Source organism: Aulonocara stuartgranti, assembly GCF_965226115.1.
Source record: "Aulonocara stuartgranti genome assembly, chromosome: 15".
Taxonomy (NCBI): Eukaryota; Metazoa; Chordata; class Actinopteri; order Cichliformes; family Cichlidae; genus Aulonocara; species Aulonocara stuartgranti.
Window position 1 is genome coordinate 42,051,899 of NC_138951.1, and position 23,530 is coordinate 42,075,428.

At 42.2% G+C, this 23,530-nt stretch overlaps 1 long non-coding RNA gene across 1 annotated transcript; it reads right to left on the reverse strand.

Annotated features, from left to right (window-relative positions):
• Nucleotides 1-1,920: 1,920 nt before the first annotated feature.
• On the reverse strand, nt 1,921-13,778 carry LOC309689538. Its single transcript, XR_014271427.1, has 3 exons — nt 13,444-13,778; nt 3,276-3,659; nt 1,921-2,401 (listed from the first exon to the last, which is right to left on the reverse strand). It is a non-coding gene; the product is annotated as an uncharacterized lncRNA (long non-coding RNA).
• Nucleotides 13,779-23,530: the final 9,752 nt, after the last annotated feature.

Here is a 23,530-nt window from a genome sequence, read left to right on the forward strand (position 1 = left end):
TAAATGTTCGTAGCGGTTAATCACAAGTTCTGCCCACTGTGCTAAAACCTCACAATAATCACTGGGATCTGAAAACACATTTACACAGCAGATGTGAACGGGAACAAACACAAGCAGCTGTTGTGACAAATTTGAATCAAGGCAAAGATAAGAAAGCAGGAAATCACTTTCTTAATAATAATCAATACTGGTCACCTTTTTGTGTGTCTCACAAAGGTTTAGCTAATCAAAGGGTTTGATTATGTCCTGTCTGATCACCTGATCTTGTTCATTCTCAGCCGTGTTTCCAGTCACTGACTAATAATCTGATGATTTCGTCTCTTGGGGCAACCATAGACTTTATATTAAAGATGGATATACATTCATAAACATTCTTTCTTTTGGACTCAAACAGGGCAAATATGATCATATTTTAAAAAATCTACACCATATTGTCTTCAGTTAGTCTTGAAACCAGTGATTGAGAGAAAAAACATCACAGCTGTTCTCTGAAGTTGCAGACAAGCAAGCAGATGAGTTGTTTTTGCAAAGACTTCTGTATAACCAGACTTTCTGCAATCACAGAGTTGTGCACCTCGCTGGCCACTAATAAGAACGCAAGCTTAAGGTACTGCTGCATACGCTGCACATTTCACTGTGTCCAAAGCCATGTTGATTGTTCATATACAGACCGAGATTTATACATTTTTTGGAAAATCTGACTAATGGCAGATAATGGATCTTCAACTCAAGACTTCCTGTTCCTCCTGCCAGTCTTTTTTCAGATAAACACTAAAAGCTAATGCAAAGCTGTCCCATGTTTAATGTTGTTTTAAGGCTCTCCACGTGTACTGTTTTGTACAGTTTTTGTTACCAAAGATCTTCTGCACATTCATATGCATGTATAAAAATTTGTTATTATTTTTGGGTTTGTTACATTTTCCTACAGCTAATTGTAGCAGAATACTTTTTTTCTTTTCCTGTATTTGTGCTTTTGGAAATGGGAAATACAACTATCTACGTATCTATGGCAGATAGATAAGAGCCGGTATTGTTCAGCAGCACGTTCTCAGCCCTTTGAGCTTCACTGTTCCCCTGACAATACTTTGCCGACATACCTCAAATCTTAAAATATTCACCAGCTCATCAAAGAGCTGTTTATAAAACCAGTAAGCCCTGCAGGCCCTGGCCTCGGGCTGGAGGAGACTTTCCAGCACTTCATACGCACATTTAATGCCATACATCTTAAAAACTGCGGCGGGATTTCAACTCTCCAAACTCAGCCTTCGAGTCATAAAGAGGTAAAAAAAAAAAGACCTATGAAAAAAGGATTGTGAGAATTAAAATCCCAGCGCTCGATACCATAAAAACGCTCTGAATGACGGCTGTGCTCACAGAAAATGCATGTGATCTTTCTGTCATGTAGGTTTATGCTGCATTTACTCTTCTTGCCTCCCCCCACTGTCTCTGTTTGTTCTTGTAAAAATGTCACTGTGCTCTTCAACAGCAGCTAAAGTCAGTCATATGATCCTGTGATATGCAAAAAAGAGTGAATACCATCAAACAGCCAGCAGTATACAAAGGGCTCACGGAGCCTCAGCCCAGGCAGATATCGCACTGCTAAAGCAGCAACCACAACTCATAGACAACAATATCTGTCCAAGCTGCTGCACTATTGACACAGATCAATTTCACGGCGGGTATGTTGCTTTTGGCTATGCTGGCCTTTAGTTTAAACACATTACCTGCCATTATCATGGACTGTAGTGTTCAAAGGCCGTGGTTCCCCACGTCTGTGAGATCAGGCTCCTGGTGTTCTTGTACATCTTTAGGCTGAAATGTAAAACTACAAAACTGAACTAAAGCTGTTTCTGGTCCACTTTGTTTGTGACATATATGAGCTGCAGATGGTGGAGCACGGCCTCAACCTCAGTGCTTGAGTGAGTGATCAGTGCAGACACAACAATGTGTGTGTGAAGTGTGACAACTTTAATGAAAGTTACCAAATAGCATAAAACGAGACAATGAGCTCATCAGTTAAACATTTTCTGTTACAGACGAGGTCATCTGACTTCCTGTTGCAAACACATGCTGGCCATTACAAAGAATGTCGATTTGAGGCACATTTGTCACTTTTTAGACCGAGAACATATTCCCAACTTTCCTTGGAATTATGATGAACATCACTGCAGAAACAGAACAGATAGCTGCCACCTTTAGTTAAAAAGGGGGCATTTATGAGTTACAGACCATAGATCCCCCTGTATGTCCGCTGTTTAAGAATGAGCTTCATGAACAAAATGTATGAGACTTCAGGCATCACAGGGCTGGAGTTCACCGAGAAGTCGACCTGTGTAGAACAATTGGATCAGCTTCGTTCTACCTTCCTCTGCGGCCGTCCTCTTATTGTTCTGCAAATCACCTGCAAACACATGCAGCTGTCTAAACAAACTCATGTTATTGATTAATACCTGGTCTGTGGCTTCCTTCAGCAAAGGAGCCGTACACTTACCCGAAGGTTTGTTAGCAAAACCAATTAGCTATATTTTAAGTACAAGGAAACACGGTCAATTTAAATCCAGAGCAGTGGCTCTGTTATTTCTGAGATCCCCAGTTTAAAAGAGCAAAGAGGTAATGACTGCTGGAGTCCTTTGGGGGAAAGGCTCCGCTCAGTTGTGTCTGAAAATGATGTTGGGAACTAAGTCAGGACTAAAGCCACCAATTCCCAGAACACAGGACTGGTTTTGTGATTGCCTTGGAAGGAAATCCCAAAGCAATTAACTTTTTTATGATGACTGACATATTAGGGGAGAGGTGAGAGATAAGGTGTGGGGGTTACAAACACAAAGAGAGGGAGAAACATACAGGAGGCATACGTTTCCACTCCACAGACCTGAAGACTCTTTGTTTCTATAAACGTGTATTTGTATGAAGATGCCTCTGTGTCTGTAAAGCCTGCTGTTATTTCCAAGGGTCAAAGATAAATACTGATAAACCTCTTTAGTCCACATCTCCATCTTCAGTGTCTGCATCAGCATCATGCTAATGCAGTGCTGCCATCAGTGTCTTGCACTCTGCAGCTCTCTGCTCTTTCATATCTCGCTCTCTGTCTTTTCTACAGTTTTGAGACTTTCTATAAATTCTATAAAAGATCAAATTTACTGCAACTGGTTTTATGTTCTTAAAAAGGTTAATACAATATATTGATTTAAAATGTGTTTTATAATGTGTAACAATTTGTCTTGTGACAACAATGATGTCATTTTCCCACCCCGACAACAAACTGCCATTCTTACCTGAGGCGTCAGCTAGTCAAAGCCGCTGGCGCAGCTCATTTACCCATGAGGTGCGCTTTGACATTCGACACATGACCCACTGGATTGTGACATTATGGAGAGCGAGCTGACCCTCCCAACTCATAATTTGTCAGTGAGGTCTTCTGTTGTGGAGCCTGCTTTAACCCAAACCACAATCCTTTCCCGAGGGTCTACTGGACCACAAACCTGCGACTTATGCTTCCATCACCCCTGTAACATACTGATGCAGGCTATATGGGCTCATGGTCAGTGAACTAACGCACCAGTGCCACAGGCCACTGTGAAAAACCTCAATGACCATGGTCTTTAATGACGTGATGGTTGCAATCTCTCCTGAGCCGTTACAGTTCTTTGTTCTTAAATCTAAAGAGAGAGACAGAGACGCAGCAAACACATTGTGAAGTATTCATACAGGAAATGAAGATCCTGCTGAATCTCACTGAAATGATTTTCTTCTACAGTCCCGACAGTCAAATATAAAGAAAGATAAGCGTGAAGTGGCAGCCACGAAGCCCCTTATCTGCCCATATTAAGGTAAGATTATTGGTCCTCCCACGGACTCGGCTCTGCTGATCAATACTATTGCCTGGGGAAGCAGCATTTAGTCAAAAAGTCATGGAAATGGCCTTTGATCTTATTGGCTGTGAACACTACTCAGTTATAATTGACATTCTGCCATTGTTCAGAGAGCACACTGTGTGCAATCTTTATGCTGCTGTTACACCCCTGAAAACAGGGGGAAAAGAATCACGAGAGTGATTATGACTTGCGTCTCTCATGCAGTAGTTTATTGCAGTGAAAATGAGCAGAAACGTTTCACATTCTGTACTGCTAAATGTCACATGGTGGAAGAAAAACACTAAATAATAAACCGAAATACTAAAGTGCTTACTATACATATACTTGAGCAGGTTTCCTGACAAAATGGCTGACAATCGCGGTGTTTTTAGCTCCTGCCGTTATCTTAATGGCCATTACACAGTACAAAACACAGCTCAAAACCGCCACGTATATGTGCACAAAACTGCAATGTAATGCTTTTAACGCTTACAAAACAATGAAGGATTACCTCTTAAATATCTTAACAGTGTACACATTGGAAATATATCAACTTTTAAACACTTTTACCTGAAAACAGGGGGAAAAGAATCATGAGAGTGATTATGACTTGCGTCTCTCATGCAGTAGTTTATTGCAGTGAGGAGAACGCGCGAAAGCCCCCTAGTGGAGAATAGAGACACTACTAATCGATCCCAGAAAAGGCTTACTAGCCGATCACTGATGTATAGATTGCAGTTCTCTTAAGTAACATGAAAGCCATTAATATAACATGAAAAATAATAAACTCTTAACCATTTTCTTACCATATTTACATTATTTTCGTCCTTATATCAACTGATATGAATTAGTATTAACTGAACAGTTTTATATGCAATAGTCATTCAACCTGTCACACTCTCCCCCACTCAAAAAATGTCGTCCCGACATTATACCAACAAGATGCTTTTCAGTCTATATTCTCTTGTAGTCAGGACATCAACAGTAGAGTGAACCAATGTCCTTAATTCTGTGGGTTTAACACCTGTTTCACCACAGTCCATCACTGGTGACTGAAGACAAAGTCTATAACCAGTCCATATGTGAGTCTTCACAAAGTCTATTGTCTATGGTTATAATCCACAGATGGGGAAAAGTTCATGTCTTTTTCTTGATGACAGTCTTTAAGTACAGTTCTCAAGTCATCAGTGGAAAAGTGTCAACTTACATTTGCTGGAGTCCATACAAACCAATGGGCTGGGTGCAGTATGACTGCACAGCTGGAAACCATGGAACCAGGCCCGGGTACACAGGAAGCAGTTGCGGTGCTGGCTGAACACTGTAGCAAGATGGGGTGCCCAGTTGGTCATACGTCATCCGTCTTGGCGGGTGTCTCTCTCGCTGTGGCCGCTGAGGTGTCTCCTCCTCAAGTCTCTCGAGTACCACAGGTGGAGGAGGGGCAGGTATGTCACCTGCAGTGGGCTCTGCCTCCTCACAAGTTGTCTCCACGGCAGCTGGGTCAGGCGCCTCCAGCAAGAGGCTCTGGTGTTGGTGCAAGAGCAGGGACTGAAGCTGCGAGCTGAGACGTTGCTGTGAGAAGTTCTTGTTCTGATGGCTGGGACACAGGTTGAGGTGGTGCGTAATGACAGCGGTATTCATCAACACTGCCCTCATCATCAGAGTCTGGCACAACAGCGACAGGTTTATCAGTCTTTTTCTGTTCATGTCTTGTACAATTATCTTTTTCAGGCACTTTTTCAAAAGGTAAGTGGTCACATGACATAAGCAAGTTTCTGTGAAGCACTCTAGAGCGCCCTCTGCCTCTCTCCGGTCTTACCTCATAGATAGGGAGGTCAGGCCCCATTTGTCTGACTACTGTGTGAACAGTGTCCTCCCAATAGTCTCTCAGTTTCCCTGGGCCTCCTCTAGGTGTCAGGTTTCTGACCAGAACTCTCTCGCCAGGTTGTAACACAGAACTCCTTACTTTTGTGTCGTAGTGTCTTTTGCCCTTTTCAGCAGCTTTCTTTGCATTCTCATTTGCTATAGAGTATGCTTGTTCCATGCCCTTTCTCCATTTTTCAACATAGTCTCTGTGGTCACTAAAATCTGTTTCTGAGTACAGTCCAAAGAGCATATCTACTGGTAGCCTGGGTGACCGTCCAAACAGTAGGTAAAATGGGGAGTAGCCAGTGACTTCACAACGTGTGCAATTATATGCATACATTAGCTTGTTGATAGATTCCTTCCAGTTTGACTTTTGTGTTTCAGTTAGCATTCTAAGCATTTGCAACAATGTCCTGTTCATACGTTCAACGTGACCGTTCCCCATTGGGTGATAGGGTGTTGTCCTAGAACCGGCCATGCCACAAAGTTTCTTGAGCTGACTGAATAGCTGATTTTCAAATTCACCTCCTTGGTCATGGTGAATGCGACAGGGGAAGCCAAACTTTAGGGCATAGTCATTGAATATCAGGTTTGCAGCAGTTTTGCCTGACTTTGAGGTGGTGGCATAGGCTTGGGCAAAACATGTGAAGTGGTCAGTTATCACTAGAATATATTCATAACCACCTTTGCATTTTTCAAGATGGAGAAAGTCTATACACACCAGCTCAAAGGGCTGCGTAGTTACAATGTTTGTTAAAGGAGCTCTTGTTTCATGGCTGGGCTTTTTCTGCTTTACACAGGAACAAACGTTGGTCACATAATGCTCGATGTCTGCCTGCATGTGTGGCCAAAAGAAGCGTTCACGTATCAAAGACACTGTGCGATCAACACCTTGATGGCCCATATTATTGTGCAGCTCTTCAAGTACAGTCTTTTTGAACTGATCTGGCAGGACTAGCTGTTTCCGGGCAGAAGTGAGTCTGTGCAAGATGCCATTGTTATCTAGTCTTAACTTGCCCCACTCTCTGAACAAGCATTTTGTCTTAGGGTCAAATGTTCTTAGCTCTTTGGGCAGTGGTTTTGAATCTGTCTGTTTACACTGTAATACAGGGCTTATAACAGGATCAGACTTTTGCGCTTCATTAAGCTGTTCTTTTGGTATGGGTGTGAATGTTGCTTCTGCTGGCTCACCGTCTGCTGTGACTGACATTGCTGCAGCTGAGAGTGTCCATGCAGCAGGTGTGTCTTTCTGTACCTCAATGGCCTGGATAGCAGCTGCAATAGTGTCCGGTGGCACTTCCTCAGAGCAGTCTCTCATCAAGGTTTCGACATCAAGTGGCATTCTTGATAAAACATCTGCATCACTGTTTTCCTTCCCTGGTTTGTACTTAATGGTGAAGTGAAAATCAGCGAGCTCAGCGACCCATCTTGATGTGGTGGCATTCAGTTTGGCTGTTGACAGAATGTATGTTAGCGGGTTGTTATCGCTATAGACAGTAAATGTTGGGGCATAGTACAAATAGTCTCTAAATTTGTCAGTGATAGCCCACTTCAATGCTAAAAATTCTAGTTTTCCTGCATGGAAGTGGTAGTTTTTTTCAGCCGCTGTTAGAGTACGGGAGCCATAAGCAATAACTCACAGCTTTCCATCTTGTCTCTGGTACAACACTGCGCCTAGCCCTTTGTGTGAGGCGTCTGTGTGAAATCTGGGAACCCCAGCACTGGTGGGTGGAGCAAACAGTCTATTAGTTCCTCAAGCACACGTTGATGCTGGTCAGTCCACACGATTTGTTTTGAGGAGGGCACAACTTGACTGGTTCTCTTTGGTCTTGCCCTTGTCCCTTTTGTGGTGTCTGAGTTCTCTGTGGTTTTGTCAGCTTTTAACAGTTCATACAAACAACCTGCTTTTCTGGAGAAGTCTTTTATGTATTGTCTGTAGTAGGAGAGAAGGCCTAACATTTTTCTGAGCTGACCAACATTTTGTGGTTTTATACCTTTGAGTGCTTTGACTGCTTCAAAGTCTGCAGGATCCACTTTACTGCCTTCTGCAGACACTATTCTGCCCAAATAGCGCACCTCAGACTTAAACATGTCACACTTACTTGGCTTAAGCTTTATACCAAAGCCTCTCAATCTCTGGAGCACTTTTCTCACGTCCTCCAAGTAATCTTTGAACGTTTTGCTGTAAACTAATGTGTCATCCAGATAGGGGATGCAGATGTTGTCGCGAAGCCCATCCAGGCACTCTTCCATACAGCGCTGAAATGCTGCAGGGGCATTCATAAGTCCAAAGGGGATGCGAATCCACTCATATAATCCCCAGGGGGTCACAAAAGCAGTGAGTGGACGACTTCCTTCTGACATGAACCCCTGGTGGTACGCTTTCCCCTGATCTAAAAGCGAAAACCAGGAGTTTCCACCCAAACTGTCCATAATATCCTGGACGCGTGGGATGGGCTGGCGATCAGGATGGGTTTTCCGATTCAGGTCTCTGTAGTCTATGCACAGTCTTAAAGTACCATCTTTTTTTCTAACACAAACAACTGGTGAGGAGTATGACGAGTCTGACTTCCTGACCCAGCCTTGTGCTATTAAATCATGCAGGTAACTTTTCATCTCTTGGTAGAGCGGCCGTGGCACAGACAGGTATGTTCGTTTGACTGGTTCGTTGTCTTTGAGTGATATGGTCATTTTCAGTTTTTCAATACAGCCTGTCTATCATTGTCTGTTTTAGAGAAAGACTGGCATTCCTCTCTGAGCATCTGTTTTGCTAATACTCTCTGCTCTTCACCCAGGTGGCTAAGATCTACAGGTGGGTCCCACTCTTCACTAGCGCTACACTGGGCTTGTGTATTTGTCTGGTTAACAGTAGCTACAGATGTGGCTTTTTCAAACACCTGGGCAGGTAAAACAGCTGTAATAGTCTGAACCGAGCCAACTAATGTACGGCCTGGAATGACAATTTCATGGTCAGTTGGGTTAGAGACACCTAGTGTTATGACGGGTAAAGTACCCTTCTTAACTTTAACCAAAGTGTCAAAAAACTCAAGATCGTCTGGCCACTGGGGGTTTAAGTCTGGCTCAAATATCATGACCATATCTTGTTTAAATGGCCCTGCTTCTATACGACCCTCAACATGCATGTGGCTTTTTTTTGGTACAGTAATACAGTCTTTCTTTGTCATCACTTTGTACTCGTCAACTGCATCTGCACTAACAGCCTGTATAAAAGCTTTCACCTTGTGTCTTTTGAGGCTGGGAAATGCTTTTCTCACTGTGCTGTACAGTTTAGCTTGGTCAGTCTTATTCACAATGTATTCAATTACATTGTAGCCTATAATAGGGCATGTGAGCTGAAAGCCTTTCATTACCAACATGGGGATGGTCAATTTCTCAGTTTGTTCAGTTCCGGAAACAAGTTGGAAGGTTGTCTCAACCCACCCAAGATATGGCATGTTGGTCCCATTTGCTGCGGTCAGGGTGAGTTCAGATGTGTCCATAATATCTGCTACATCGATGATTGATACCTGTGAGCCTGAGTCCCATAGAGCTTGAAGCCTGTGGCCGTCCAGAAAACACTCAACCAGACATTGCCTGCCCACCAGAGATGTGACTTTGTGAGGGGAATTTACATGAGCTGGCGACAGTGGTACCTGGACAGTCTCATTTTCTTTCTTAGTCTTTAAGCCAGTGCATTGTCTCTTATGTTGTCTCCAGTGTTGTTTCTGGCATGTTCTTGAACAATAAAGTGCGTTTTTACATGCTGAACACTGTCTCATGCCTGACTTTTCTTGTTTACAGTTGGAGCAATGTTGGGACTTGTGGATGATGGGCATGGTTAACACTCATCCCTCGGTGGTAACTGTTAGGTATTTTAGTACCATGGGAGCATTTACTGGATATTGTTTTATAGTGACATTATGCAGGAAAACTCTGTCATTCAATAAGGCCCCTTTGTTTTAGTTATTTTTCTCTTTGACCCAAGAATTGATGTGTGAGAATCACAGGCTGGTACAAGGTTGAAATACCACAGAGATCACTCCCTCAGCTACATTAGTTTCTTAATCTTTTAGACGCCTGTTGAAGGCCAAATGGTTTGTTTCAGATTTCACTAATGTAAGAACTCTTTGTTTTGTGCCTTGAAAATATGTCGCTGAGATAATCACAATTGTAGCTGAACTAATAAACTACACAAAGGATGCTTCTTCACCCAAGGGCAGGAAGACGCTGCCTTATCTTGGTCTGTACTGGTTTAAACTGATAATCTGCTGTCTCATGAATTTGTCCCTCTATATAAACTGTTATACTTGTGAATAAAGTTGAGTCAATTTGGGAAGACAACCTGAAGCAGTCTCTGTTTTCTTGTTCTCCCAAGCTGCTCCCGAGCTCGTACTAACACGCTGAATGGCATGCTTGAATATTACTTGAGAATATATTTGACTGTGTTACAGACTAAGGGACATTCTCTGCTGATAGACGTCCACGCCTCGGAGGAAGTCGATCCACGGATTAGGCCCTGGAAACCGTTTCCTTCAGTAACCATTGCTGGTTTAAATGTTTCTCTTTATATGGTCTCATACCTCTGCTTCTACATCCAGCCTGAAAGTGTTCTCTACTCCCACAGAGGTAGCAGTGGGTGCAGCGCTCGTTGACTCCATTCTGCTGGCAGATGTGGCACCTCCTCTCACGGCGGGCTGGACTACCTGTGTAGTGCTGTACAGGATACTGAGGGGGTGGTGGCCTTTGACGGGGGCCCTGGAAGCTATAATACTGCTGGTCCCTATCATACTGCATAACTGGTGGTGGGGCATATGACTGAGGACCAGCCACCGGCTGCTGTGGAGTCTCTTTAATCTGAGCTATCTCTGCACTGAGACCTTTCAGGGAGGCTACACCTGTCTTAAGCTCCGCTAACTCAGTTAAAAGCTCGGGTGGTATCTTAGCTTTAACTTCTTTCACAGGGTTCTTAGCTGGTGACACATCATCTGACTGCACTGCACTCACACTTGTAGCAGTCTGTGATGCTAAACATCTCTTCTTGTTTTTCCTTTCTGCCTCATTGGCACAAGCCATATTTAACCTCTCTAACAGGAGTTCATCAGGTGTCTTAGAGTCTAACAGGAGTGGCTGCATATCTATCCTGACACTGTCACTCTGGAAGCCTGTGAGTATGGTGTGCAAACACATACGCTGAACTAAAGCTGGGTCGTATTTGAGTCCTGACTCAGATTCTTGGGAAGCAAATAAGACTTTCTGCTTTAGATCTAAAACTCTCATCAGGAAGCTTTGAGCAGTCTCTTTTGGGGTCTGTACCTCAGAGGCAAGTTGTTTATACAGTTCGGTGGCGCTCTTCTCCTGGAAATGGGAGCGCAGTATGCGGCGTAGAGTCGGAAGGGTGAGTTGAGCTTTTCCCTCCAAATAGCTGCGTAGTTGTAGACCTGGCAAGATAGCTCTGATGACAGCATCTACAATGTCAAGCTCTGAGTAACCTCTGCTCAGTCCATTTTCGATCTGGTGAGCAAGACTGGAAAATGTCAGTTTGTCTTTTTGACCTGGTTCGCCAATCTGGCCTGATATTTTGAAATCTTTCTGCCAGTAAGGGCTTGGTCGTTGGGGGGTACTTGACACAGATGAGTTAGGGACAAAGCGATTACCTTGGGAGTGAGAAATAATTGCTGTGTTAACTGCATTAGCTGTCTCTGTTACCAGTGAGGTTGCAGTATTTGGTTGCTCTCTGTGTCCTGAATCACCCTCTTCATTTGCATTTGGTTCAGTCTCAACAATTGTCTCTTTCATTATTTCAGCAATCTTATCATTAAGCAACAACAGTTCTGACATTCCTTCATCCTCAAGTACTGTTATACCTTCTCTCTCAATGTGTATTTGGATGTGTGTTAGCAGTGACAGTCGTGTTTTTCTGCTAACATCTATTTTCTCTGCAATGCCAAGGAACTCTCAGATTGACACTAGTTGGTCTTTGGACAGAGTGTGCATTTCACGCACAACCTCTTCTCGCAGCTCTTCCACCGAAGACATTGTGGCAGTAGGCTGGAAGAATTTTGCATGTACGGGTGACGCTGAGCTGAGTCGCTTTTGCAGCCCCTGATGATCTCTGGCTGGCCTCAGGAAACATGCGCTAAAACACAGCTACCAGTTCGCCTCGACAGCAACACTTTCCTCACTGCAGTCTGCCTGGGTTGTAGTGGGGGGATTTAGCTGGCTTGGACTACGATGTGCAGATTGTGGACACCGGACATCTAAGCAGCTATCCCAGCGGTGCCTCCAAATGTTACACCCCTGAAAACAGGGGGAAAAGAATCACGAGAGTGATTATGACTCGCGTCTCTCATGCAGTAGTTTATTGCAGTGAAAATGAGCAGAAACGTTTCACATTCTGTACTGCTAAATAGGGCTGCCACAAACGATTATTTTGATAGTCGACTAGTCACCAATTATTTATGCGATTAGTCGACTAATCAGATCATCATCCATTGGACGTAAAACTACAGCTTATTGCACCAGCAGCATCTGCTCTTATATAACTATCATTAGCTTACAGCTTTAAGCTTTTAAGGTGCTAACTAAAAATAAAGACAAGATGATAGTTTATTCAATTTTAATGAAATTTGCAGATTGTTTCGGTGAAGTTTAATAAACTCCTTGCTATCTAAAATATAACAGGACACCGGAGTATATTCTGGAGCATCTCACACTTCTGATAATCAGCTGTCTGCTTGACGTTTATTCAGCTGTGTAAAAACTATAACTTTAATCTCAGACAAACTGATTTACTCAGGAACAAATAAAATACAAAAAAAAAAAAGCCAAACAACAACATTTTTAATTTATCTAAGTGACTCATATATATTTAACCTGAGTAGCGAAAGACGGCGGTGGGTTTGAAAACAATTTGCCGGGAGTCCGGTGTTCTCACCGCGCTAGTGACCTAGCCCCCGGCTAGCTATCGAGCTAGTGGGTAACAGACGTCTCCGAAAACGTCGGAGCGCTTTTGAAAATATGTGGTGTCCTGATAAACTGAGCCGATATTTGAGGTTTACACAGCTACATTCTCACCTGAAAATATGTTAAACGTTTATTTTGTGACCCAGAAAGAATAATAAGAGTAATATTAAAACTAACTAGCTGCCGCCATTGTTGGAAACTGAGCAGGGCCGCGCTATGAATTCTGGGACACAGCTGCTTCTTCTTCTTCTTCTTCGGGGTTTAACGGCAGCTGGCATCCTTGTACATGCAGTGCTGCCATCTTCTGTTTCAGTCCGTTATTACACTCTTAAATCCTGCTACCTATTCCTGCGTCTTTTGGGATCTTACAAAGCTTCAAACGACGCGTCGACTATTAAATTAGTCGTCGACGATTTTGATAGTCGACGTAATCGTGACTAGTCGACTAATCATGGCAGCCCTACTGCTAAATGTCACATGGTGGAAGAAAAACACTAAATAATAAACCGAAATACTAAAGTGCTTACTATACATATACTTGAGCAGGTTTCCTGACAAAATGGCTGACAATCGCGGTGTTTTTAGCTCCTGCCGTTATCTTAATGGCCATTACACAGTACAAAACACAGCTCAAAACCGCCACGTATATGTGCACAAAACTGCAATGTAATGCTTTTAACGCTTACAAAACAATGAAGGATTACCTCTTAAATATCTTAACAGTGTACACATTGGAAATATATCAACTTTTAAACACTTTTACCTGAAAACAGGGGGAAAAGAATCACGAGAGTGATTATGACTTGCGTCTCTCATGCAGTAGTTTATTGCAGTGAGGAGAACGCGCGAAAGCCCCCTAGTGGAGAATAGAGACACTACTAATCGATCCCAGAAAAGGCTTACTAGCCGATCACTGATGTATAGATTGCAGTTCTCTTAAGTAACATGAAAGCCATTAATATAACATGAAAAATAATAAACTCTTAACCATTTTCTTACCATATTTACATTATTTTCGTCCTTATATCAACTGATATGAATTAGTATTAACTGAACAGTTTTATATGCAATAGTCATTCAACCTGTCACACTGCTTGATTTGAAATGAACAGTTTTCCATGATAAAACGGCAAACTTCACAGCATTAAAAAGCATATTTACAGCCTGGTATAAAAATGCTTCTTGGCTCCATGGACAGCTTCCGCCTTCGGAACAACTGTGTGGTGGGTGGACTTTTGGAGAAGTTAGGAGTCTGGTTGTCTGGTCGGCTTCACCTCTGCTAATTGAAGGCACTTTAACTGGACCTCCCAACTGTGCTTTTGGTTTTTGTGCATTTATCTGATAAATTATGTGGCTATGAGTTAGAGACCATCAAGGAAATTCATCCTCCAGTCTTTGTATGCATTTTTATACACAAACCCAGCTAGCATTAGCAGAGTACTCCATCCTCCCACAAAAACAACTGTGTAAAAGGCGTGTGCTGCCCCTGACTTTTTATATTTTGTTTCTGAGGTCCAGACCTTCTTGTACTTTTTAAAATGGTCTGAAAAATGATGCTCTTTCTAGTTTTTATGTGGATATTTAAGGCTTTGTTAAAGAATAAAGTTGGTCAATGTTGTGCTCTGTTTTTGCCTTATATACTGTATGTTCATGTATGCTTGCATGTGTTGTTTCAATAAATTACTGCACCTACTCTTTCCCAATTTTCCTAGAAAAATATAAAGAAGAGGTTGTTGGAGATTTTTGCATGATGATCTGGTAATATTCTTGAGGCTCAGTGCAAGAATGATCTGATCCAAATGTAATGAGGTTAAAAAATTCCAGCCTGCCAAAAATTACACATATTTTCATATATCCAGCTGGGTGGAAGCTGGCATGGCAGTGTGCTTTGAATTCAGCATAACCCAAGGTACCTGATGCTTGACGATCTAACATGTGCACAACGAGGATATGGCCACGAGTGTGTGTACACTGGCCACCATTAAAGTCCCCTGGTTAATATTTTGTTAAGTCCTCTTCGTGCTGTCACACAGCTCTGACCAATAAGGAGATCTGAGACTTTTGGAGGTGTCCTGTGGTTTTGACAGGAGATCCTTTGGGTTCTGTGGGTTTGTGAGATGTGGTTGTTTGAACTCCAACCCCACGAGTGCCTCGGGCTGTTTGTTTTCTTTATCAAGCTGTTCCTGTTTTGCATTGTGTGGTTGCACATCGTCATGCCAGCAGGGGCAGCTGTTGGTGAAAACCTCGGCAAACAAAGGTGTGCTTGCTTGAAATCAAAGCACCATATAGATCAATGCCAGGACTCAATGAATTTAACAGGATGATCAATCAGTCGTTTCGTAGGCTGATTGGTTGTATGGAGAGCTGAAATAAACAGGACACACTGCTGACAAACACATTTGTGAGAAATAATTTTATATAGCGGTTCCTGCACAAAACAGAATTCGTAATCTACAACAGCCTGCTTCACAACGGGATGCACAGCTCCTTTTGATAATACTGGCGCACTGTGGAGAGCCACAGTCAGTGAATCCACACTTCAGGCAGATAAAACAAGTTGCAGCACATTTCAAATGTGCAACGTGATATCCCAAAATAGCCGGTGCTCGTCCCTGCAGTCACTCAGCACACATGACAGTGAAACTTTGCTATAAGGTCTCTTTAGCGTCTATATTTGACTTTAGTTCCACCGAACAGGGAAACTATGCACGGAGCACTTAGACGTAACACTATTCAGCCTGTTGCAGTTTGTCAGTGTCTATTGTGACTTCTGTCTGGTCAGATATTGGATGCACTAAAGGTCATCAGTGAGAATCACAGCAGTTTAAGCAACTTAATGTAGCTGTAGATGTATATTGATACAATGTATTGATAGTATATTGATAACCATGTTTGTAGCACCTGTAACCCTGTTTATAGACAGCAAATTCGTTGATTGAATCACACAACAAACACCTTGCAAACTGATCACAATCAGAGGAGAGAGGCAGGCAGCAGCTAACATTTCCTGTGTGGAATGAAAAATCTGACAGTAATCTGATCACAGATCACTTGTTGGTATTGCAGTAGAAGTACTGCATAGTTCACATACACTAAGGCGAAGTGCTTAAATGGACCAACAGAATATTTCTTCAGCTTCTGCAAAGTGTTATTATTGACATTGCATACCTCATTCTGACTATATATGAGTGTGTCGAGATGTGGGCTCACAGACAGTTACAGGATGTAGAACTAGAACAAACTAATGAAGCTGATAGAAACCAGATAAAAACAAAATGTTAATCAAAGAGAAAAAACCTCCAAAACAGACAAAAACGTCAGGAGGACTGATTGGGAACAGGTGGAACCACAATGGAAACGAGGGACAAAGACAGGGAGCAAACACACAATATGACACACGAAAAAACAAACAAACCTGTCAAAATAAGTCATTAACACAACCGTATAAATAACTCAAGCAATCATAAAGACAGAGACGGGAGGAAGCAAGTGAGTCAGAAACGTCTTTACTGTCATCCAAGTTATCCTGGCTGGAATAAGCTGAGGTGATATTTGTTGGTGGCTAACCATAATAGCAGCTCAGTGTCCTTCATTAGTCGTACTGTGAGAGCAGAGGAAGGGCTAATTTGATGCAATGTCCTATTTGCCAAATGGTTAGAAGGGAAAGGAAAGTGGATCTCAAATTATAACCATCTACTCAAAAACTATTTCTAGATACAAAGCAGTGTAATTGTGTGACAATGTGCGTAAAATCCAGTGAGCAACAATGGGGCTTTTAACATTTCAGTTTTAACTGTGATTTAGTGCCAATGAAATGCAATTATTGTACCCCAATTATGTCTGCGTAACAGCAAACAGAGAAGGACAGAGTTGCTGCCGATGCTACGATTGGTAACCCACCAATTTGTGGTGTTGAGCATGTGTGAATATGGAAACTGGTTCACAGAGATTTTGGGAGGTGGACCATAACCACCATGCACACCATTTACATGCTTCTCCTCTTTTATCTGGTAAAGAGCTTTGCTTAATGGTAATTGCTGCTGGTCAGTGCTTGCAGTTGCTAATTAACATTAATTTGATCAGTAGAAAAATAAACTGCTCTGCAGACATTTATGTGATCGTTTGCAGTCACAGCAAACTCACACACGTCTGTGTCTGGCTTTTCTTTCCCGTCACTTTGAGACATTGTAAAAAATCTCAAAATTAAATTCAGTTTGAGTCGGAAGTCGTCTGTGTGGCTCAAACACAAATACAAGCCGGGTAAGATTTAACATCTACATATTTGCAGTGTGTCGAATCCCCAGATGGATTCTACTCTAGTAACAGGGCGAGGAATCAAAAGGTGAGCAGCACAACCCTAAAATATTCACTTCTCACTCTTAAAAAGTGAATTGCAAATTAAAGTGTGCACTATAACATCAGCCAGTGATATGTCATTGTATCTGCTGCCATCTTTCTTTCCAGAACTGAGCACAACTGGAGGAGAAGCTGGAGTGCTAAGAAGCTAATGCTGGCAAACACAAGCGTTGATTCGTCTCTGTTGTGGACAAAGACAGCTGGAGACAGCTGAGCCGTCACTCCTCTTACACTTCTTTGAAGTCTGCCAGCTGGACAAATGTGTAGCTGGTCCATTTTAAGTTCTCTGCACGGTCAAAACAATTTACTGACCTTTGTGCGCACTATCGGATGATCGAATTTTCTTTCTTTAACTGTAGTGGACTCACAGATGAAGGCATTAAGTAGCTCGACTTTATGGGTATGTCAGACAGACACCTGCTAATTTACTCCTACATTGATAACATTATTAAAAAACATATGTAGTAACATTCAAATAAAAATACTAATAAAAAATAAAAAAGCTTTGCTCCAGTGGTTATTATTATGAACCAAACATGGCTGGGAGCTTTGGGCGGAGCTTTATGCTTTAAATGAGGAAGTTAAAACCCAAAATAAAAATATTGCTACTTCCTCCAAAATGTTTCCAATATGGACAATTTGACAGAGAGAACTTTAATGATACTGCTTGCTGTGTGGTACAGACCAGAGGAGGTTTTGTTAACTTTAATAAAATCTGGCTGTTATGTTATTTATAGCAAGATTGTTCCTGTGCAACCCAGTTCTCCACCTCAGCTACTGTGACTTGTTAAACATGGCTTCTGCTAGGTGTCAGTACCAGCTGCTCGGCCTGTGTCACATGACCCACTGTCAGCAGGTATGTTCACAGTTTGGTTCTGAGGCAGCTGATGAATTGTTTCCATTCCAGCTCGAAGACGTCATGGGGTTTTGATGCTGTGTTGAGTTAATTGGCTGATTATTCCCATATCACTGGTAATTAGTATTCCAGCATAATGTAATTGATCCAGTGTGGGAGTTTTCTGAGCAGGATGTGTGTGATTTGCTGTGAGCTTTTGATTTCAGGTCTTTTAACCCCCTACAGCTTATCTCCCAGGAGAGAAACATGACTGATGCTTCCTCTGTTTTAATTACTCCATTAGAAGCCAGCAGTGAGGGGCGGACGTCTCCTTCAGATTCTTCTTGAGGACAAATAGCGCTCATTCTATTACGACGTGTGTAATTCATTTACACACACTTTACATTGTGATGGTATGAGATTGCTCTCCATCGAAGACACAGTGTGCCTGTTCAGTATCAATAACATCCAGGTAGGAGTTGAGGAGATAGTATTACACTGGTGCCAAAAGCTTTCTGCCTCAGTCTTATTAAACTGCATGCATGGACCTTTGCTTTTTACCGCAGATAATGACGCCACTGTGATCAACTCTTAATACAGATATTACTGTGGGATGTGAGTCTAACTGCAACTCATACTGTATGAGTAACTGTACATACAGGAGAAGAGCATAGCCACTGTGATGTCATCGATTGGTTGTGGACTAAGAAACTGTTCATTAGAAACAGATTAATAAAAAACACAAAAACTGAAGCAGGCAGACTTTTTGGATGAGGTGTGTTCAGTGTTGGGGAGTAACGCTGCTGCTGATACAACCAAATTTCCCCTGGTGGGACAATTAAAGGATTATTCTCTTCTTTTCTAATGGAGTACATGTGCCGCCGCTACGTATTTGAAATGCAAAATATGAGAAACTGTTCTCTGTTACAGTTACCATTTAAAAAGGTGGTATTTAGAATACAGTTACTTTGTTGAAATAAAGGGATTACACGGCGGTCTTTTCCTGTTTCATATGTTCGGCTCTGCTCTCTCTGTTTCTGGTAATTCCTCGCCGCTGGAAACCCAAACAAAAGAGACTCAAATGCCTGAGTCTCAATCTCGCGGCCCATGTCACCTCTACTTGCAGCCGCATAATGATGAGAAGAATTATTTTAAAAATTTACTGTTCAAAAAAAGGTTTAGTATGAAGGCAACAGGCTGAGTGTTACAGGCATCGCCTTAAAGCATGTAGCCTGATGGGCAGTGTAGTCCGTGCTGCTTATGTGTCTGTGAGCGGGGAGGGAGAGAAAGGAAAAGTACGAGCTGTCACCGAGCAGAAACGGGAGCTGGAAGCATGTAAATATAATAATAACCACTGCAGCCAAACAGAGGGCCCAGCTGTAAGTAAGCTATTAAGACTCGACTGTACACCGTGTTTGTGTTTTCCTCCAAAAACAATAAGTCCCCGTTGCAGCAGTCTTTCAACGCCTCTCTCTCTCTCTGTCTAAAACTTGACCCAGACAACAAAGTAAAGCTAGTTTTCAGCTACGAGCCCGACACGAACCCGACGTATCAGCCAGAGGTCCCTTTACTACGGTTCGGAGCCGCGGACCTGTTTTATATACGTGAGGAATAGTTTTCTACACCAGATCGCTGCAAAAAGTGCAGCCTTACCTAATGTCCACCTACTGTTACTCATTTATGTTAAGATTTAAACATCTAGCTGGTGTTGGTGTGGAGAGTAACCTTCAGTAATAGTAATAAATCACACAGCAATAGGACATTCATGTAGTTGTAATTGTAAAAAAGCATGACACAGTGGAATCCCGACTTTAATACGAAATTAATTCGTTCCTGAGGGTCTTTCGTAAGTCGAAGCACCCATCGCGCCTTTTGAGTGAACGATAGGCTACAGGCTAATTGCTAACTGCAACAACAACACGTTGTTCAAGTGGAACAGCGAAGCTCAAGTACGAAAGCCAAGGGGGTTGTCACATGATTCGGAAGGCATTGTGGGCTCAGCCAATAAGAGCTAGCGGATTTCATTACGCGGGCATTTTGCCGTAACACGGGCAGAAATATTGCCGTTAAGTGCCTTCGTAACTTGAATTTTTCGTTAAATGGGGTCTTCGTAAGTCGGGGTTCCACTGTATATATATTATGTAATCCAAAGTATTCAGAATACGTTACTCTCATTGAGTAACGTAACGGAATAAGTTACAAAATACATTTTGGGGCATGTAATCTGTAGTGGAATACATTTTAAAAGTAACCTGGGTGTACCATGCAGAAATTTAAATTTCTGTCCATTTTGACATGCTCAAACTTCGTTGAATGGCATCACTGGAAGAAGCTGAATTCTGGTCATTATCTCCAGCACTGAAATGTAATGGTAGAGTTGGTAAGTGCCCATGTGTTTGGTTTCAGAACCATTATTCATGATTTGCTAAGCAAATTTTACACGATTGTCAAAAACAGGTCAAACTGGGCTGCAATCAGTGGCAGGTAAATGTTGCTCAGCTGCCACTGACGCTGGAATTAAAACAGACCTTCAATCAGCTTTGCTACTATGGAACAAATGTTTTGCCTTCACCTCCTTTCATATTTATTCCAGACTTTTCCAAACATGGTGCATATTATCAGTCGTATCACTTTTCCATGTTTGCCTACCAAAGCCCTGCAGGAAGAATCAAATAGTCCTATAACTTGTGAAATCCCCATCGAACTGCAAACATATTGATGTGTCTCTGGACACAGACCTGGATGATGAATAAAACAGATTTTAGGGCAGGTTTGCCTCGAGCTAAAGAAAAATAACAAATATGGCTCAATGCAAATACTCTAGTCAAACAGAGCAAACGCTGGAAACATGATGCCATGTTAGATGAATAAAGAGATCATGTTCTCTGGTTAAAACACCATACGCTACTTTCAGAACTATAGTTCTGTAAAACGATAAATAAAAAATAAATGATTGCTTTGTGTAATGAATGTAGAAACTCCACTAGATGCACCTGAAGGACTAAATGTGTGTATTGTCATAGTCCTTTTTGTTGTATTCTGTAAGTCTCCTGGTTTCCTGCTCTTCGGCCAGCTCATGTTGCTCATCAGCCTCATCAATAACCAGCACTTAAGGACCAGCTCCAGCACCCAGTCTCTGTCTGCATCTCCAGAGTGGTCATAAAGCTCCTTTATGACTCTCCTATGTCCCTGTAAACTCTCCAGCCTAATGTCCTTGTTTTCCTGCTTTCCAGTGCAGTTCACCTCTGATCCACTTACCTGTCTCTGCTGAACTGGTCTGTTCCACTTGGACTCCTTTACTGGAATACTCACTGACCTCAGCTGGTGCCACAGAGCAAACCAGTGGCTGGTGTCCTTGCTAGTCTCAAAACATTTGTTGGAACATCTCTGTAGGTCAGTCCAGATGATCTTAACTGACTCATCTTTGACTAACCTACCTCCCCTGCCTCTTCTCTCTCCCAGTAACCTGATCAGTCTCCTTGTTGCCATGGTCTCCTGTGGAAGTTTCCCTCAAAGTCAACAAGTCTGTGAAACTCTGCCGTGGCCTTAGAGTCCATTATCACCACATCAGCCTTTGACATGTATATAGAAAAAGTAGTTTTATAGTCTTAATGAGATACATTCATTTACTTTCATGAACCTTTATAAAAAGCCTTTACTGTGGAGGTGTCTCAGTGTCACACTTGATATTCTGTAGGAGGTCAAACATCACTGTGTGGAACATCACATCAGTGTTGTTTCTTTCCTGTATCACACCAACAGCACGCAGTCATCTGACCTGAATGTGTTGTGAATGAAACCTGCAGTGCCCAAAGGCAGCTTTAGACTTTATTGCCACTGAACTATTGACCCGGCTGTTCGAGCTTTCCCCCCCATTTCCTTATTAACATTAACATTCCTGTTTAAGTCTCACCAATAAACTCAAGGACACAACACCTGAACTAACTAAAGGATGCAACCTTCCCCTCTCCACCTGAAGGAGCTGTAGGAAGAAAACAGATCAATGTGCTTGCTAACCTCCATTACTTTAACTGCAAAAAGACAGCAACTTCTCCGGCCTGTGCCATGCTTTCCACCCAGGGTGTATTTTTGTTGTCTTCCATACATTTGACCTTCTGACTCTGTGGATGTTTTATTTCTCAAAGCTGTTTCTCTGTTAACTCAAAGCAAGAGTTAGCAAAGAATTTCTGAATAGGGCAAACCATAAACTGTGCATATAAAAGATGATCAACCAGCATGCTGATAACTGCTGGTAACTGCTGCATTTTGGCCCCACGTCTTGAAGCTTTAACATTTGTAAGTTGGCAGCTGCCATGTCAGGATTTTTGGATCCAAAAGAGAGAATAAGTAAAAGCCTAATAAAATAATAGATTTTTACTCTAGTGACACCTGAAGGACACACTGCTCCTTATAGCAAACCACATTATTTACTGGATATCCCCCCAAAATGGTGCAAAGGGAACAAACCCTGCAAATACAAAATCGAACAAAGCTCCCAGATTGAAGGACCTGAAGCTTAAATTCTTTCTAATGGCCAGTAGAGGGCGCATCGTCTGGTAGCAAAAGCAAAAACCTCATCCTCGAAACAGTGATATAGCACGGTATGCATTAAGACATTACTAACTTGTGATTGGTAAGTCTTTGCCACATGATTAGAAACCTGGACTCAAAAATCTGACTTTGCAAACAAATAGTTGAGATCCTGCTGTCAGTCTTCTACAGGCTACTGTGGCTACAATGTAGCTGCCATGGCCAGTGTGTGAATGTGTGAATGACTGAATGTAGTGTAAAGTGCTCTGGGGTCCTTAGGGACTGAGTAAAGCGCTATACAAATGCAGGCCATTTTACAGTCTATGGGTTACAGCTGTTTAACAGTTTCTTACATAACCAACATGGACCAATATGAAGTTTTACTGTGTGTTTGTTACTGCGGCTAAACTTTGGGACTGTTGTCCTGATAAAATTAGATACTGATGGTTGATCTTTTCATGACGTTGAATTAAAATCTGAGTTTACTGATTATTTATTGATTTAACATCTTCTACTTGAAGTTGTATCACTGGCAGGTGTTACACAAGCTTTAGCTTCAGCCCACATTTCTTTAAGATTCTCATTTGATTTCTTGTGATGAATAAAGATAAACTACCACACAGTGACCGTTGCAGGTGAAGAGTGTGCAGCTTCTCACGTGACCTTTATGAGCCTGGGTGCTTCATATAGCTGTACTTTGATCACAGGCTCAATGCTCAAAATGAATGGAAAGCATGAAAGTCAGTGATTACTTTCTCTTAAACGTGTTTTACAGGTTTGGAATACCTCATACTCTCATCTGTTAGATAAGATTATCATCAGGGAAATCATACGAATTTCTGCAGTACGTGTGTGGAAATTCTGCATAACTTCAAGTCACAGAGATTGTTTCAGAAATGGCGGCTTTGGTCTGCGTGGTTCTTTTATTTTGAAGTTGGCCAGATCCACTTTCCCTTTCCTGTGCCTGACTTATTAGGTGCTCTGTACAGCTTGAAATGGCATCACAAAAACACAGGCCTGGTTCTGTTTTACCTCCAGTGGAAACTGTGGAGCCAGAATGAAGTAACAACGGACTCGTGTTGTTCCTTACATATGCTAATGTGGATTACTCAGTTAAAACAAGGCTATT